This window comes from Macrobrachium rosenbergii, unplaced genomic scaffold (assembly GCF_040412425.1).
Source record: "Macrobrachium rosenbergii isolate ZJJX-2024 unplaced genomic scaffold, ASM4041242v1 171, whole genome shotgun sequence".
In the NCBI taxonomy this organism is placed as follows: domain Eukaryota; kingdom Metazoa; phylum Arthropoda; class Malacostraca; order Decapoda; family Palaemonidae; genus Macrobrachium; species Macrobrachium rosenbergii.
In genome coordinates this window covers 4,230,332-4,247,875 of record NW_027100729.1, presented here as the reverse complement: position 1 = coordinate 4,247,875, position 17,544 = coordinate 4,230,332, and the positions used below count along the sequence as shown (strand labels likewise).

The following is a 17,544-nucleotide window of genomic DNA, read 5'->3' as shown; positions in this document are numbered from 1 at the left end:
GGAGATAGCAGTGATGAACATGACAGAATTTTAATATTTGGTAGAAAGACCTGGGTAAATATTTTACGTGATTCTGATGTATGGTACGCCGATGGCACGTTTAAGATGTCTCCTCCGTTATTTGCACAGGTTTACGTAATTATGGCAAGAAAGCATGAAGGAGTTCTCCCTATACTATACGCCCTATTACCTAATAAGCGTCGAACAACATACGTGAAAATGTTTCGAATGATAACCGAGATGTCTGCAGAGTTGCAACCAAAGGGCATTTACTGTGATTATGAACAAGCAGCTTTTTCTGCAATGACAGAATGTTTTCCGGATGTGGAGTTGAAAGGCTGCTTCTTCCATTTTGCACATAATATTCATAAGCACCTGAAACAACTTGGGCTCCAACATTTGTATAATAATGACCCCGACTTCTCAGTAAAAGCCAAAATGATTGTTGCTTTATCTTTTGTACCTATTTCTCACATGGATGTTTACATCGATGCTTTGGCGCAATATTTACCTGATGAACTCCAGCCGTTAATGAACTGGGTCGAAGATAATTATGTAGGAAGACCCCTGAGGAGGGGAAATGGCCGACGTTCACCACTTTTCCCTACACAAATGTGGAATATGTATAGTCAAACGATATCAGGTGAGGACAGGACAAACAATCATGCTGAAGCTACGCACAGGAAAATCTATGCAGAACTTGGAATGAACCCCAAGTTATATGGAAATTCATCGATGGCATAAAGAGAATTCAGAAAGGACGCGATTCTTATTATGAACAACTAATGGCTGGGAATCCTCCAGCTCGAAAACGCTTAAAATACATTAAGACTGATGAACGCATTTTAACTATAGTACAGCAGTTTGATTCACAGGAACCACTGGAATACTTACGTGGTTTGGCATATAACTATGAAATGCATTAAATTGTTGGTGAAAATATTTAATTTTATTTAATTTTTGTAGCATTTTAATACTGTATTGCTGAAAATAAATAGAACTTTTTTATTTTTATGTTATTTTTGACCCATGCAATATATATAAACACACATGTATATATATATATATATATATATATATATATATATATATATATATATATATATATATATATATATATATATATATATATATATATATATATATATATATATATATATATATATATATATATATATATATATATCAGGTCAGAAAATTTTCAAGCTGGCGCCAAATGGGCTAGCGCCAAAATAACGAGCGCCAAAACCATTTAGCGCCAAAACGGCGGCGCCAAATCATCGTCGCCAAAAGAGCGGCGCCAAAACGTACTGGACTGCCAGAGAGAGTACCCTCGACGTTAGTCTCAAGTCTTGGTACTGTCTGAGTCGAGCTACCTCTCATGTGGTATTCAAACCTCCTCATGGATAGAGAGTAGCAAAAAACCAACCTACCATGTGGCTAATCACAGCCTCCCATGAGTAGCGGAGAATGACGAACCTCCCATGTGGCTAATCAAAGCACTCTCATGCATGGAGGGGTAAAATGAACCTCCCATGTGGCTAACCTAAGCACTCTCACGTATGGAGGGGTACGATGAACCTCCCATGTGGATATTGTAGCCTCGCATGTATGGAGGAGAAGTTGAATGTGCAGTCTCTTCGGGTCCTTCGCCATATGTTGCAGCCGACATCTGTGCAGAAGGGGGGGTTTTGGAGAAAAGATCCTATCAACCTGACTCAGCCTAGCTTCATTGTGCTAATGTCCTACCTAATGCTCCCCTTATGGATCCTGATCAATGGAGAATTCCAAATTCCTAGACTAGCTTGAATACCTAACTTCCCCCCACCCCCCTCCCGACCTTATCATGCATTTACAAGATCGTGTTGGCCGCCATGAAAGGACCCAGCAAGTAACCCTTCTCCGACGAAAATTGGATGTCCCTGAGGTAAAAGGTAGTGAAGACCGACACCAACTTCCAAGTGGATGCTTCTAAAATCGTCAACACCGAATAATTTCTAAGGAAGGCCGAAGATTTCTCCATTCCTCTCATACTATGCGCCCTCGGACGCGCAAACGAAGTCGAAGGTTCCAAAGTTGATGAAGAGCCTTCCGAAGCTTGCTGGATAACCTCCCGAAGAAAGAAATGAGAAGGAGACTGTCCTGGATACCACCCGAATTTCTCCGATTCTCTTGGCCATAGCCAGCGCAATTAAAAATAGAACTTTCTTAGTTAAATGCCTAAAGGTTTGAAGGCTGCCAATCTTAGGAAATTCAATACCACCGCTAAATCCCATGAGGGGGGGCCTGAAGCGTAAGAATTGGGCACTCTATTTTGAAAGGTCTTAACAGATTGTGAAGAATCTTGCCGGTTGAGAGTTCCAGAAGGTGAAAGCAGAACGTACCGCTCAGCATTGACCTGTACCCAGCACCTGTAGAGTAAGAAAGTCTCTTGTCTCTCCTTAAAAATAGCAGGAAGTCTGCTACTTTCACAACTGACGGGTGCAAAATACAATGCCCTTGTTTTCAGCACCATCCACGATACATTGCCCACCTGGCCTGGTATAACTTCCTGGTTGAACTCCTTAAGCAGAAAGACAGTTGTCTAGCCACTGCTTTAGAGAGTCCCGCATGACGGGCCACTCACTGGACAGTCTCCAAGCAGCTGGCTTCAGCGAGCGGAGGAGGTTCCGGTGGAAGTAGTGGAAGTGCGGCTGTTTGAGTAAATCTCTCCTCTCTGGGAGGAATACCAGAACTTCCGTCAACAGCTCCAGGAGGTCTGGAAACAAAGGTCTCTGGGGCCAGAATGGGCAAACCAAGGTCATTTGAGTGTTCTTGCAGCTCCTGAGTTTTGCTAGGACTTCCTGTATCATCCCGAAGGGAGGAAATGCATAAACTTGTAAGTTGTCCCATGAGTGCAACATTACATCTGTCCCGCAGGACATGGATCCACTACTGGGGGGAAGTAGACTGGAAGGTGATGGTTCATCCTGGTGGCGAATAGGTCTACCGTCGCTGGCCATCTCTTGAGCAGCAGTTGCACCTCGTCTTGCACTAATGTCCATTCCCCTCCGAGAACTTCCTGAGACCGACTCAGTGTCTGCCAAGACTGAGCTTTCCCAACACGAATTGGGAATGAGTGAGACTGTGTGTTCATCGCACCAACGGAGAACTCTCTGTGCTACATCGTTCAACACCTATGATCTTGTTCCCCTCTCCTTTTTGAGATATGATACTGCTGTAACGGTGTCGCAGAACAACGCTACGGTCTGGTTGCTTACCTGTTCTGCAAAGCAACTTAGAGCTTCCTCAACTGTCCTTAATTCAATGTAATTTATGGACTCCTCCCGATCCAGATCCCTCCAAAGGCCCTGAGCCTGAGATTCCTCCAGGGTTGCACCCCAACCCTGATCTGAGGCATTTGTGTACAGATGTACATCTGGAAGGGGGGAGTCCAATCTTACGCCGGTGGTCAGATGATGTTCTTCTGACCAAAGATCCTTCAGGCAAGAATCGTCCCAGATTATTGCGTGTTCTCATCTCAAAAGTCCCAGCGATTCCTGAGACACACCTGCAGAGAACGCATCCGGAGACGAGACCCTGGAACAAGAAGGGATAGGGAAGCCATCCAGCCCAGCAGGCTTTTCCATAAGCTCACAGGTTGAACTTTGTTTGACATGAAAGTTTCCAGCTGGCTTAAAATCGCCAGAATCCACTCCTCTGTCAGGAAAGCCCTCAAAAGACGCGTCTGAATCGTCATTTCCCAGGTACGTCTTTACTTGAGTTGGAAACAAGAGAACTCTTGTCGAAATTGATTCTTATGCCTAACTTCTGGCATAGGTTCAAAAGAAAAATCCCTTGCCTGCAGAGCCTCGCCTTCCGACGAAGCTTGAACCAGCCAGTCGTCGAGGTATCTTCTCATATGGAAGCCCCGACGATGCATGATGTCTGAAACAGGAGACATCACCCTCATGAATACCTGAGGTGCTGTGGTCAGACTGAAGCAGAGGACTTTGAACTGAAATGTTCCAGTTGGACCAGAGAAACAAAGGAACTTCCGAGATTCCTGAGGAATCGCAACCTAGAGATAAGCGTCCTTAAGGTCCACTGAAATCATCCAATCTTCCCTCCGGACCGACCACAGCACCAGCTGGGAAGTTTCCATGTGACACTTCGTCGAGGTTACAAACTTGTTGAGACCCGAGAGATCTGTGATAGGTTTCCAGGATCCTCCCACTTTGGGGGCCACAAAGATCCGGCTGTAGAACCCTGGAGAAGGGGGAGTGGGCTCTAAGGCTCCCTTCTCTAAAAGGGCTCGGATCTCTGCCACCAAAGCTAACCCCCTGATGGAAGAAGGGGAGTAACTGGGAAGATGCACTGGTGAGTTGGATAGTGGAGGACGAGAGTGAAAAGGGACTCTGTAACCCTTCCTTAAGACCTCCACTACCCAACTCTCTGCGCCCTACTCCTTCCAGATGTCCCAGAAAGGGGTAGGCAACCTCCTACAGGTGCAGGAGAAGGGAATGTCTCCTATTTCCGAAAATCCTTCTTATGATCGGAAGGTTTCGGATCCGAGGCAGAACTGGAAAACTTGGATGAAAAACATACTTTCTTAGGAGAACTTCCCGGAGACGTGGAGCGAGAGCGCTTCGAAGGAGAAGACATTCTAGACCTCATAGGAGATCTGGCAATCTGCGCTGCAACCCTGATCACGGCCTGCTGCGACTCCACTGCCAAGGTAGACGACACAAAGTTGACCATCGCCGAATCGTCTTCCTCTAAACAAACTGCTGTGAGCACCAATGGAGCCCTCAGCAGTGTCCTCTTGTGAATGTCAGGAAAATGAGGAGGCAGATGATTTAGATAGAAGTCCCTCCTCTTCTTCTCGAAGAACATAGTACATCCTGTGGAAACATTCACCTGGTGTGCAAGCCCCATGGAAACCGACGTGATGAGGTTGTCGAAAAGAGTCGGGTCTGACAGAGTATAACCATCCTGTTTGAGGAACCCCATCAGACTAGATAGCATCCACATAGTGCGCGTTAATGCCTCTGACTGGTTGCAGAAGGTGTCTTCCAAGATACTGGCTTCCCCTGGCCGAAATAGATACTAGACGGTTCGATGATGGAACCCCAGATAGAAGAGCCTCTACCAACTTGTTCAGCGGCACCCTAACACCCGCAGAAGGGTTATCCGCGATCATATAAAAGCCCTTCCGAATAGGAAGCAAGGCTGAATCCTGCTTACCTGATCCTATCAAGGATGCCCACTTATTGTCCGCCCCTCTCAAAGCCTGCTCGACCCTGCCAAAGCAGACTAGATTCTTTGATGACTGTGCTACCACCAGTATTGTTGCACAAAGCGACTCGAATATAGCTTGATTGTGCTGTATCAGCTCCTCCGGAGCCTTGGACTGTGGATACAGCAAGTGGATAAAGTCCAACATCCATCTGTACTCACTCATTGGCCAAAGGAAAACTAGCCTTTGGTATCTGACCCTCCTCTTCACAAGAACAGTCTTTGTCGAGCTGGTCCTACCAAGCCGAAACCGGAAATGAGACAGGCTGACCTCTAGCAAACACTGAACCTAATGATCCGGAACACGACACACATGGATGCGCAAGACGGACCCCTGACGAATCAGTCCCGAACATATTGGGAGTCACTGAAATAGGTTGCGCAAACCCTGCACCCTCCAAAGACGATGACGCGACACCTGGGTCGGTCACAGCTGGGTGGACAACGCCCACTCCTGAGAGTGGAGAGACCGCAACACACAACCCGGATGTAGAAGAGTCGCGCGAGACTGGGAATCCAGAACGGAAGGTCCCCTACTTAAGGAAGAAGAGGGAAAGGGTCCCTGATGACCTGAAATCAAACCCGAACCTACACAGACCGCCTTAGCCAGAGGGACAGAGGAACCTGTCGGAAAAGTTGAGAAAGGAAACCGAAGGAAGAAAGAAGGAAGATGCCACACTCAGAGTCACCACCGGCGCTCCGGCCGACGATGTTGGGCAAGTAGAGAACGTCCCAACTGGCCCTGAACTCAAAAGGGTTTTGAAGGGAAGATTACGAACCCAAAGAAACAAGAGAAGACAAAACACCAGACAGTTAGGTACCGGGGCGATTGCGGAAACTATCAGTACCGCAATGTTAAACGCTGAGGCAGGCGCACCGCCAACTGCCGCAGCTACTAGATAGGAAGCCTGAGAAGGTACGGGATTCGCCACAGGTGGCACCGAAGACAAACCCGCTAATGGCATAGATGCCCGATGAACTAACAAAGCACCCAAAAAGTTCCCCGAAAGGTGGCCTGAAAGGGAAGGTTGCTCAACGAAAGAGCAGAGAAAGAAGGTTTGGAAGCAGTAGAGGATAGGGAGAAATCTGAGGTTACAGAAGAGGCCACAGATTTTACAGAAAGAAAATATACAGACTCCAGTCCCTGTTGATAATCTTGTAATACGTCATTTGTGAATTCCGGAAAAATCTTCATCACATGATCATGGACATTCGAAAACCCTATATTAAAACACTGTCTGGCCAATGACCTACAGTATACCCTTTGGAAAGACTCAATAAATTAGCATTATATTCTGCTACATTTAATGTCCTATCAGATGAATTACCATCACCAACTCACAAAAGTTTTTCCCCAGAAGGAAAAGGAACTCTCAAAGAGGAAGGAAATCCTCCAACCTTCCCGAACCTGACAAACTTACAACTAAATCTAAATCCTTCTCAACAGATTTAGCAACATTTTGTTGCAAAGGAGACTGCAGCTGGAAATAGAACCGCTGCTGGATCTAACAAGGATCGCGGAACCTTAATTGCACCTGCCCCCAAAGAAGACTGCACCTTCAACTTCTCTCCCACACCCTTTGCTACCTCACTGCCCCTATTTGTCTGCGTCAATCCTATATCTAAATTTACCTCTGAACTTACACTATCCAAAGAAAGGGGGAAAACTGCTGCTAACACTGCCTGCTCCACGCCGGGGGTGCCAGCAGATCCTACCTTCGAGGTTGGCGGTTCTCCATTACCCCCGCCACCCGTTAGGGTTGGTTCTGGAACAGGCAGGGGAGCTGAAAAAGAACGGTTAGTTTCTACTTCCCTAGCACTCATATTTTGCTCTTTGAATTCAGATAACTTTGTCATGAAACTAGAAAATAAATCTGTCATGTTAGCTGATAATTTATCCTCTAACTTCTTAAATAACTCCGATTCTAAAGCTTCTTTGTCTAGACTCTGAGTTTCTACAGCTGGTTCCCTACGTTTACTCTTGGAAGCTAAAGATTCTCTGTGTCTAACATAATCCTCCATCTGATCGCTTGATCGTGACCTATATTCGTCACGTCTCAATGTTAAGCTACATTGCCCCTTCCTACATGCTATACAAACTGAATGTCTGTCATGTTTGAGGGTGCTCATCCTCCGTTTGCAAGCTGTGCATGATTGGTGGGTTGCAGTGTCTCCAGCAGTAGCAGTCTCGGTCGCAGTAGCTGAAGCCGAGGTTGAGGTAGTTGCACTATCCAAATGGGGTGGTCTTTCAAAAGTGAAAAAACCATTACAAATAAAACTATATATACCTGCACACAAAATGCACCAAAAAAATTATATTAGAGGAAGCTGACCACTACTAACAACACACAACACAAGATACAATGACATACAAAAATGAATAACAGTTCTATAAGGTATACAGTACTCTCTAGTTTATTCTCAAGGCCAATAACCTTCTATCTGTAAAGACTAAAAGTGACAAAGTTTGAAAACACCGTCCTTGAAAACACCAAATATGACAAGCCTAAGACTTAAAATACAATTATTATACTCTCTTCTATTCTACTGGTCACTTTTGGAACTCAGAATAAGGCAGAATAAATAGCCTGCATCACCCAAGACACTTTAGATATAACTAGAGTTACTCCTCCAGCTCTGCAAGGGTTAGGACCACCTGCCTTCTTGGATTTGGAAATTCACCAATAATTGAAGGCCCCTTGAAAGACTGGGGCATTCAACCAGTATATACAAGCTAGCTTAGGCTAGTGGACTTCTACCAACTGGTGGTTTAGATGCCAGAAAACTGAACTCGGATCAACTTGGATTAAGTACCTATAGTTATCATTAACTGGTATACAAAGCCACAACCAACACAACAAGTCTCTCTACACACGGACAAATCCCTCGGTACCACCGTCAAGCGTAAACACAGTTTAGTATCTCGCATCATGGGGAGGGTCTTTGCAATGGCTCCTTAGCCTTCATTTGAAATATTTGAACACACACTTACCAACATTCACTGTGCCATTTTGTTATCTACAGTATTTTAAACAAATGTACAGCTTATTATGGGAAGAAGGTGGTTGTGACTTTGAAATTTGATGAAATGTGAAACCAGGACAGTATCAGAAATGAACATGTTAACACACACAGATAGCTAAGCTAATCCAATTTTTTTACATCACAACCACTGTATGTAACTTCACGTATCCTATGACATTCCACTCATTATGATAATGCTGTAGTTACAACTGTGTACTTCAGCATCATACTAACCACATCAGAAGTGAATGCTACAACACACACAACAAAAGAGTCTAGAGAAGGAAACACAAAGCTCCACAGATGACTGCGTAACCCCCACCAGCCTCCAACATGTTTTGGACACTGTAATCGAGTGTCTGGTCTCTGTGACGAGTCAATTTTTGTATACTTTGTCACATACATAACAATACTGCAGTAAAAGAACTCTCATAAGTCATTAAAATTAAATGCAAACCAAAGTAACCCATTTAAATGAAACCACTGAGCAGAAAGATTTTAATTCGGTAATTCAGAACTAAATCTCAGGCAAGCAACAATGTATAAATCATCAAGATACCGTACTAGAAAAGAGAATTCGGCCTCGCTCAAATCCCTGATTTTTGAGAATGCCACTTGCACTCACCTTGAAATAACTGTACACTGTCAATAAAACTGATCCACGTGTATAAGCAGTTGGACTCCCACAGTCAACGTGGTGTCACAGAACACACCACACCTGAAATGAATAGGTAGAAACCTTCAGTCACCTCCAAATAAAAGTGCAATCTGGAGTAACCTTCAAAATCAACTGCAGGGAACAATGGTTTTAGTTTACTTGGTAATGTAAAGCTGATTCCTAAGCAAATAACTATGTACAAATCATCAAAATGGTTCACCAAGACCACAGAGTCACATTTTGAGACTCGTAAGACTCCTTCATAAAATGCCTTCTGGAATGAGAACTGGAAACAAACATGAGCAAGGTACAGCCAAAGAAGCTGGACAGCTCACACATGGAAGGACCCAAAAGGGAACAAACAACAGAAGCTAGAAGCCTCCACATGTAAATACAGCAACAAGAAAATGAATGATTACAGATCAACCAGAATACATGGAAACAAATGCCTATTCCAAACTGGCACACATTGTTTGCATTTGGAACAAGTCTGAAAGGCCATTAATTATCAGGATAGAATATCCTGTGTGGAACAGGTGTAATGGAAATGAATAAATACTAACATATACATCAACAAATACTATTGCAGTGCATAAATATAAGCAGCATTTCAGTCCCAAGAAGGAAACAGAGCAAGGTACTCTGAGGCAGCATTATAGAGGTGGAGATGGGACCAACAGAATGAGAAGAAAGATCAAGGCAACTTATCATACTAAGCAAAATGCAGAGAAGGGGGAACACTGCTGAAACACACTACATTTAAGTATGGGTGATGGAAGAAAGAAGGGTTAAAAAATCTGTTAAAATTAACGACTACTTAAGAAACAAGCAAGAAAAGGGAGTTATGTGTTGGTATGTGTTGAGAAAGCACTGTGCCGAGTATCCAGACAAGCAATTAGATTGGGACTTACAATGGCAAAGAGGACAATAAGGACTTGCTAAGTAAGTACTGGAACTTTATCATAATATTAGAGCTTGCGTGAATATAGCGGTAGAAACAGCCAGAGAATTTGAGATAAACAATGGTGCCCATCACAGATCACCACAGGGCCTATCACCATTAACCACAGTCAAAGAGGAAGTTACAGAGGACTGAAGAAAAGGAAATCCCTAAGGGCTTCTGTATGCAGACGTCCTGGTAAGTCAGAAAAAGTCTTACAATAATACTGGAAAACTGGAAAGGAGAGGAAGCTAAGGGCAAGGCTTGGTCTGAAACCTCTAGGGAATTCTAACTGAAAGAGCACCAAGTATAAGACAATGGAGAAAACTCTTCAAACATCTCACCTCAAGTAAACCTACGCTGGATGTATAAGCTGAGCCGCAGCACAATATAGATAGCATCAAAGATTCTTGACAGTGCTATCCCTTCATCCCCAAGTGCCTTGCACAGCTCTGAGTCTTCTATTCTCTTCCTCAAGACAAATGAGAAAAGTCCAACAGTACAATTCAATCACATCATTATTATGGATGGTACTTGTGTGTGCGTCTTTGTGGTTCTATACACAATGCCCTCCAAAATCCATTATCCTTCAACAAGGCAAAAGTCATTCCAATCTTCATTCAAATGTGGCCCCTTGAAAACTTGTATAATTTGAAGGTGGATTATGACTTGGATGAACAATAATTTTTATCTTCAAGTAACCTGTAATGAAAAAAAAAAGGTATAAATTTCAGGTTGTAATACAACCACAGTTATTCTAATTCCACACAACAATAAAAAACTTAAATTGCAATGAGGAACAGCCCCTTTGCAATATCTTAAAGCCTCACACACTTCTCAACTTTAACAGGTACTTTACAGAAAAAATAGGTACATTATGTAGTTTGCATGATCAGTGGTCACTTCTTATCAGACAGGGAATTTCTACATCCCCACCAAAAGGGTACTGCAGGTGTTATACAACACTACGCATCAGGAGTCTAAACACTCTCAGCGCAATAGAAAATATGTATTACTTCAATTTACCCACAGAAATTAGGTTATGTAAACACAAGGTAACATTCACTTGCATAAATTGAAAAACTACCATGTTCTTTTCATGCTAGCACCAGATAAGGTGAGACAAACCAAAATCCTGAATGATTTGTCAGCAATTACAAAGAAACATGTTACTGATGAGCAAAACCTCTCTCTGCCTCTGGGGTCACCAACTCCCTATGTCAAGCATTTACTCTTGAACCCTGGCTACACATCAGACATGTACCAATCAGGAGGATGTGACAAGAGTGCACTCTCATAATATCTAGGTATTGTTTGAATTCTAACAAGACACAGTAACACACCTTACAAGTACTGTGCAGCACCTCAGTATACCATGACAGGAACTTCAATTTAGTGTTGTGGAAGGTTACAGCAACCTCCAAGGTTTGAGAACATGTTTACACAGTGACCAACCTCTATGGGGACACTCAACTCAACAGCTAAGCTAAAAAAATCCATCACAAATAAAAGCACATACATTATACCTCCCAACACAAAAATGCGCCAAATAAATGATATTAAGGGATGCTGACCACTACTAACACCACACAACACAAAATACAATGAAATACAAAACTGAATAACAATTCTATAATGTAAACAGTACTATGTAGTTTATTCGGTAAATTTTTAGAAAGAGGAACCACCCAAAATGACATGAAAATATGTTTTCTAGGTGATTTTGATGTGTTTGATTTCCTGAGCACGGGGAATATCACCTTCATTTTCCTCGGAAATTAATGGTTTTAGACTTGACTTCCTTCTTGGAGCACCTACAGTTTCCCAGGCCCACTCGACCGCCGAGCGCCGAAATCTGGCGGAAGAACACAAAACCAATATGGTCACTGGGGATGGGACCAAAACAACAACAAACAAAGTAGTTCCGAAAGTTTAAGCGAAACGGTAAACGCCCTCTGGGGACCCCATTGGGAAACCGGGGTTTTTGGGTGGGGAGTCAAATACAGTGGCGATGACCACCGAAAACCTTATATATCAACAGTAATGGGGACCATGTTGGGAACCGGGGTTTTGGGTGGGGAAGCAGATACGGTGTGTGTGGGAGCAAAATAACACACAATTTAGCAGTAGGTTGACCCCTTACTCTGCAATCGAGATGCGGGCAAGGCTAGGCTACTACCAGCATTACTGATATATTAGTTGTTAACGGTGAATACGTTTATGTGTGCTGTCAGTAAGGCCGTGGCATGGAGCAGCAGCTTATTGTAGGGCGCGCCTTATCCGCATGTTTAAAGATTCTTGGCAAGCACGACATGTTCTGGCAAGAGGTAATGTTGCGCTGCGCGCTAGCCACAGTACATCCAAAAAAAGACGACTAGCCTAGGCAAAAATGTGATGATTTCGGAATCTTGCGAGTGATATCGTCTTATAAATTCAAAATAGTCTATATCACAACCACGACAAATCTTATATTTACCTTAAAAAGCAGGCCGTGGTTGGTCGATATCGCTGTCCAAAGATGAATTATCGGTTTCGGCCCGTGGTCGTTGTCGGTCACTATGAGGTACATATAATTTCCCAGCTTCAATAAAAAAGTTGTGATGCAACTGACCCTGTTCTTTATCGAAATTGTCTACAAACAAATATCTCGCTAAATATTGTTCGAGATATTGTTTTTGGTTACCAGGGCGTCTCGACCACTCTTTTATATCACGCCAAAGGCGTTCAGTGTTTTGCGTGTGCACACTACTATCATCTCTGTCGACAAATTGTTCGCTGTGATTGATCACATTGTGCGTGTATCCTTCTTCAGCAAGTGTGCGATACGCTGCCCACCCATCACTAATCACAACAGAATTAGGTAAAATAAATTGTTTAATAAGTGGAATAAGCATCTCTGCACTTCTCTCTTGGCCTTCTTTGTTAGGGGGGAATAACCGAATTTTTCTTAGAGATTCGCTCTATTCCCCCAAACAACCACACTTGGGTAACCTGTTGACCACGATTGTATTTGCGATGCGAAAGCGTTTACGTCGATCTCCACAATGACGTCACGACCACCAATTTGCGGTTGGTTGGAAAACCATTGTTCTGTGACTTCGGAACAAAACGATCGCCAATCTACGCTTGTTCTGCTTGACCACTTTAGGCACCGTATAATAGTCATATGATGAAAAGATTTTCTTAACCAGTGGTTTACAAACAAAGCAACTGCCCAGGGTTTCACATGAACACTGTCTAAAAATGTCCCCTTAAAAAGGCTAACCGAATACAAACACTTCTGCTTCCCTTCTGCTTATTAAGCTTCCTTCGACGGCCACACGAAAATTTATGCCTTGTTTCACTATATGTACAAGTTATATCACAGTGAGGACAAGTTGCTGCTGTAGGTAAAACACCAAGTGCCTGCAAAAATGCAATGATTTCGGAACCTTGCGAGTGATATCGTCTTAAATTCAAAATAGTCTATATCACAACCACGACAAGTTATCTGAACGACGGCCATGCTTAGTACTGATGAGTTAGCCTAGAGTAATGCCTGAAGCGCCACGGTGGCAGGAATATTTGAATATAATTGGCTTTCGTTTGTTTAAAATGAGCCAATTATTTCAAAGTATCAAGTCACGTGGTGCGTGAATAAGTCACGTGAGGCAATCAAACGAAGTGTATAGGTGGAACAAAAAGAGGGGGCGGAGCTATGAAGTCATTTTTTGGAGGGAGTCAAAGGGTGAACATCTCTCTTTAATAGCCACTCGCCTTAGTAAAAAACAGAGTCCTCATTTTTTGTAAATGTAACAAAAATCGATTACTTATGTTCTATTCATCTCCGGGCATAACTAATAGTATATTCCTAATCAGAAAAGTGCGATTTATGCGATTCTGAAGTATTTATAGGTCCCTAAGCTGGTTCCTCTTTCTAAAATAATACCGTTTATTCTCAAGGCCAACAACCTTCTACTCTGTACAGACTAAAAGTGACAAAGGTTTGAAAACACCTGACATGGCAAGCCCAAGATTTAAAATACGATTATTGCACTCTCTTCCACTGACTGGTCACTTCTGGAACTCAGAATAAGACAGAATAAATAGCCTGCATCACCTCAGACACTTCAGATATAACTAGAGATGCTCCTCCAACTCTGCAAGGGTTAGGACCACCTGCCTTCTGGGATTCGGAAATTCACCAATAATTTCAGGCCCCTCTTTCGAAAGGCTGGGCCATTCAACCACCATATATATATATATAAGCTAGCTTAGGCTAATGGACTTCTACCAACTGGTGGTTTAGAAGCAGGAGAACTGAACTCTGATAAACTTGGATTACGTAACAACAGTTCACATTAACTGGTATAGAAAGTCACATGGCCAAATCCCTGGGTCACAAATCCCTGAGCACCACCATCAAGCATGAACACAGTTTAGTATCTCACGTCCTGGGTCCTGGGTCCTGGGTCCTGGGTCCTGGGTAGGGTCTTTGCAATGGCTCCTTAGCCCTCACTTGAAATATTTGAACAAACACCAAATTGCATTGTGCCATTTTGTTATCTACAGTATTCAGAATACAGGTGCAGCTTATTTTGCTTAACTAAATCACATTTAGCCTTAAACACTGTTTCATCCTATGTAAAAAAACACATTAACACAAAATTTTAAAAGTATTTTAAAAATTTATGAAATAATGATTCATCAGCAGTCGCTGCAAAAAAAATACTCCTTAAAAACATATGCGATGGTCTATGACAAGCCTAACTAACCTGGGGCTCATTCTTGAAAAAAAAAAAAAAAAAAAAAAATCACTAACCTAACCTAGCCTAAGGTACATCAGGAATGGTTTCCTTAGCAGTTAAAAATAACCAGTTTTTTAAACACTCTTCTAGGGAAGCCTCTGAAGTAAAAAAAAAATGTATATTGGTTTTTGTTTAAATCGACTTGGAAAGCCTTTTAAGCAGTGGCGTCACTTGGGGGGGCAAGGGGAGCTGGGCTCCCCCAGTCAGATGCCTGGCCCACCCCTGGCACCCCCAGTTGAAATCCCCTCTGCAGCTCAACTTTAACCCTTACAGTATTTGATACATTTGCATATAATAATAAGAGTTGGGAATTAACTGAAAATGAAGCTCTGTAATTTCAAGTACAGATTTACTAATTATATACTGATACTATTATTCTCCTTCATTCACATGGATATAAATATTCAAGAATAGTATATATATTCTGCTAATTACAGAACTGGTACATTAGTTTTGTGTCATTTTCTCCGGCCCCCACAAAAATGTCTTGGGCCTCCCCTGATGGAATGCCAGCTACCCACCCACTGCTCAAGTCAATGACGTACTCTATTTAAAAGGCCTTACACAACTGTTTCAAACTTTCAATATATATAGAAATAAACAACAGCCAAGCCTGTTTTAAACAAAAATGTATATATGTATAACTTTCAATATATAAAAAATAGCCTAACCTGCTTTAAACACTTGAAAGGAACACCTCTTAAGTAAATAAACAAATGTACATATTTTTAAAGGTTTTACGACTTGAAACTCTCAAGCTACAGAACGTAAAAGTATTCTGAAAGGAAGGAAACGAGAATAATGACGATTTGGGGAGGAACTTTCCCGCATTGCCGAAGGAACTGAATTGACTAAACGAAGGGAAATTGAACTGGCTAACTGCAATTGAACTGACACGATGAAAATAAAAGGTCAAAAGGAATAAACGGCTGAAACAGACGCGTAAATGTTAATTTCTCGCTTTAAATCAGTAACCAGATAGGCGTGTTTACGGCCCCTAGCAAACGCCAACTGATTTCTGTCGCGTTTACAGTCATATTTCGCTTACTAAAACTACTTCCCACTTGTAATAATTACCTTCAGTATTAAGAGGAGACTGTTGCTGATGATATATTCAACCCACGGCGTCTGTGTGTCCTTAACAACGTCAATAACTCGTAAATAAATAGCAAAATCTTCACATGTTGACGGTAGGGTGGACGGGAAGCGAATGGCCTCTGCAAAGTCGAAGACCTCTAGGCTCTCCCACACGAATGTATAAACGACGCAATAGAAAACATACGAGCATCGATACTTAGGGTCAATAAGGGATACAATTCTACTATAAGTAGAGGACGTCGTCGAGTTACAGACTCTTATGTAGTTTAAATAGGATTCAATGCTAGTCACCAGGCATCCATTGCAATACTTATACGTAGCAACAGACACTACTGTAGATTTTATGTCGCTTTCTCGTGATCTTTTAAATTTAGAAATAAATAAAAGTGCATAGCAGTACGTATGTAGTATAGCCTATTTCTAAATGGAGGAAGCTTTCGCCAACTGGATCAGTTGGACTCTTCAGCCAAAATCAACACAGAAATTATGATAATACATTCAGGACAAAGATGTATTATTATGATTAATGTTTAGGTAAATGTTGATAAGGTTCCAGATTTGGTTCAAAAACAAGAGCGACCCTTTCCCAAGACAGCTGGCTATGCACTGTTAATGAAATATATAAGTAATTCAATGTCTGGCTTTGTTATACGGTGTTGATATAACACCTTAGCATAATTAGGATTATGTTGGCAAAGGTCCAAATTTCGTGGAAAACAACACCTCCCCCGGGCAAACAGACCAGGCTATAGGCAACACTTAATGCAATGAGAAGTAGTCCAATACCACATATATGCTTCAATAGGTTGCGAAAACGGAAAAAGAATACGATACTGATACTACACCACGGCGTAATTTTATGGTTAACTTCGTTGGAAGAGGTCCAAATTTGCTGGAAAATAACCCCCTCCCCCCTACCCCAACCTTTCCAACAGAACCCCACCCCATTCCCATCCCAACCAGAGAGAAGTCCCAACAGACCAGGCTGGCTACGAGACGGCATTATCTCTTGGGGACCTACGGACGAGAAATCACTGAGTATTCAATTTCAATGGAAGGACAAGTATTGCAACACGACCTAATACGTTGCAATAAGTTACGTAAAGGAAAAAAGGGCTGAATATACAGTTGACAAAATTATCTAAATGCAAAAAATGTCGTACCTATCCCCTAACAATATCCTGATAATGATAACTCGTCCTTTATGACAACAGTCACAACAGGTCTCACAGTGTGCTCTTATAGGCCTACTGTGTGTGCACGACTATAAACTGTTGGTGCTATATAGTAGTAACTAGGATTTTAGCAGGATGGCTACGCCATTTCTGCTGGAAGCTGACAGATTTTCATGACCATTTTTCACACCAGAGCATAACTCACTTATGCCTACTCCATCAGTGCCAAGCCTGAAGGAAAAGTCCTAGTTAGGCCTATGTGTTCGTTCTCCCGCTTCACAAAATCACTTTAGAAGTCTCTTTTTCTTTACATAAACGATGGAAAAGGCACCACCGAAAGTTTAAGGTTAATTGCAAAGGAAATGATACCCAAAGATGACTATATCATCAAATACACACCACATATACGAAAGGCTATCTATGATAGAGGTGACAAACTGTGGTGGAAATCACAAATCAAACGAATGTGCTATATAGCAGCATCTTCAAATGTAAAGACTGTATAAAGGAAGGTCATATTGACACTAAACATAAAGCATATGACGGCAATAAGTGCGCAGTATATAAAGAATGTGTGTCAAAGGT

At 42.3% G+C, this 17,544-nt stretch overlaps 2 long non-coding RNA genes across 4 annotated transcripts in view; both read right to left on the bottom strand.

Moving 5' to 3' along the window:
- LOC136838111 (uncharacterized) overlaps positions 1-17,544 on the bottom strand; it is a 271,933-nt gene that overhangs the window by 75,254 nt on the left and 179,135 nt on the right. The gene's annotated exons all lie outside the window — the stretch shown is intronic.
- LOC136838106 (uncharacterized) overlaps positions 1-17,544 on the bottom strand; it is a 55,011-nt gene that overhangs the window by 12,360 nt on the left and 25,107 nt on the right. For 2 of the 3 annotated variants that reach the window (XR_010852862.1, XR_010852863.1), the window contains exons 2-3: positions 10,244-10,601; positions 8,927-9,019 (exon numbers count right to left, since the gene is read on the bottom strand). This is a non-coding gene — a long non-coding RNA (uncharacterized lncRNA). Of the gene's footprint in view, positions 1-8,926; positions 9,020-10,243; positions 10,602-15,763; positions 15,921-17,544 lie in introns of those variants that run through there. The other variant, XR_010852864.1, reaches the window with a different exon arrangement.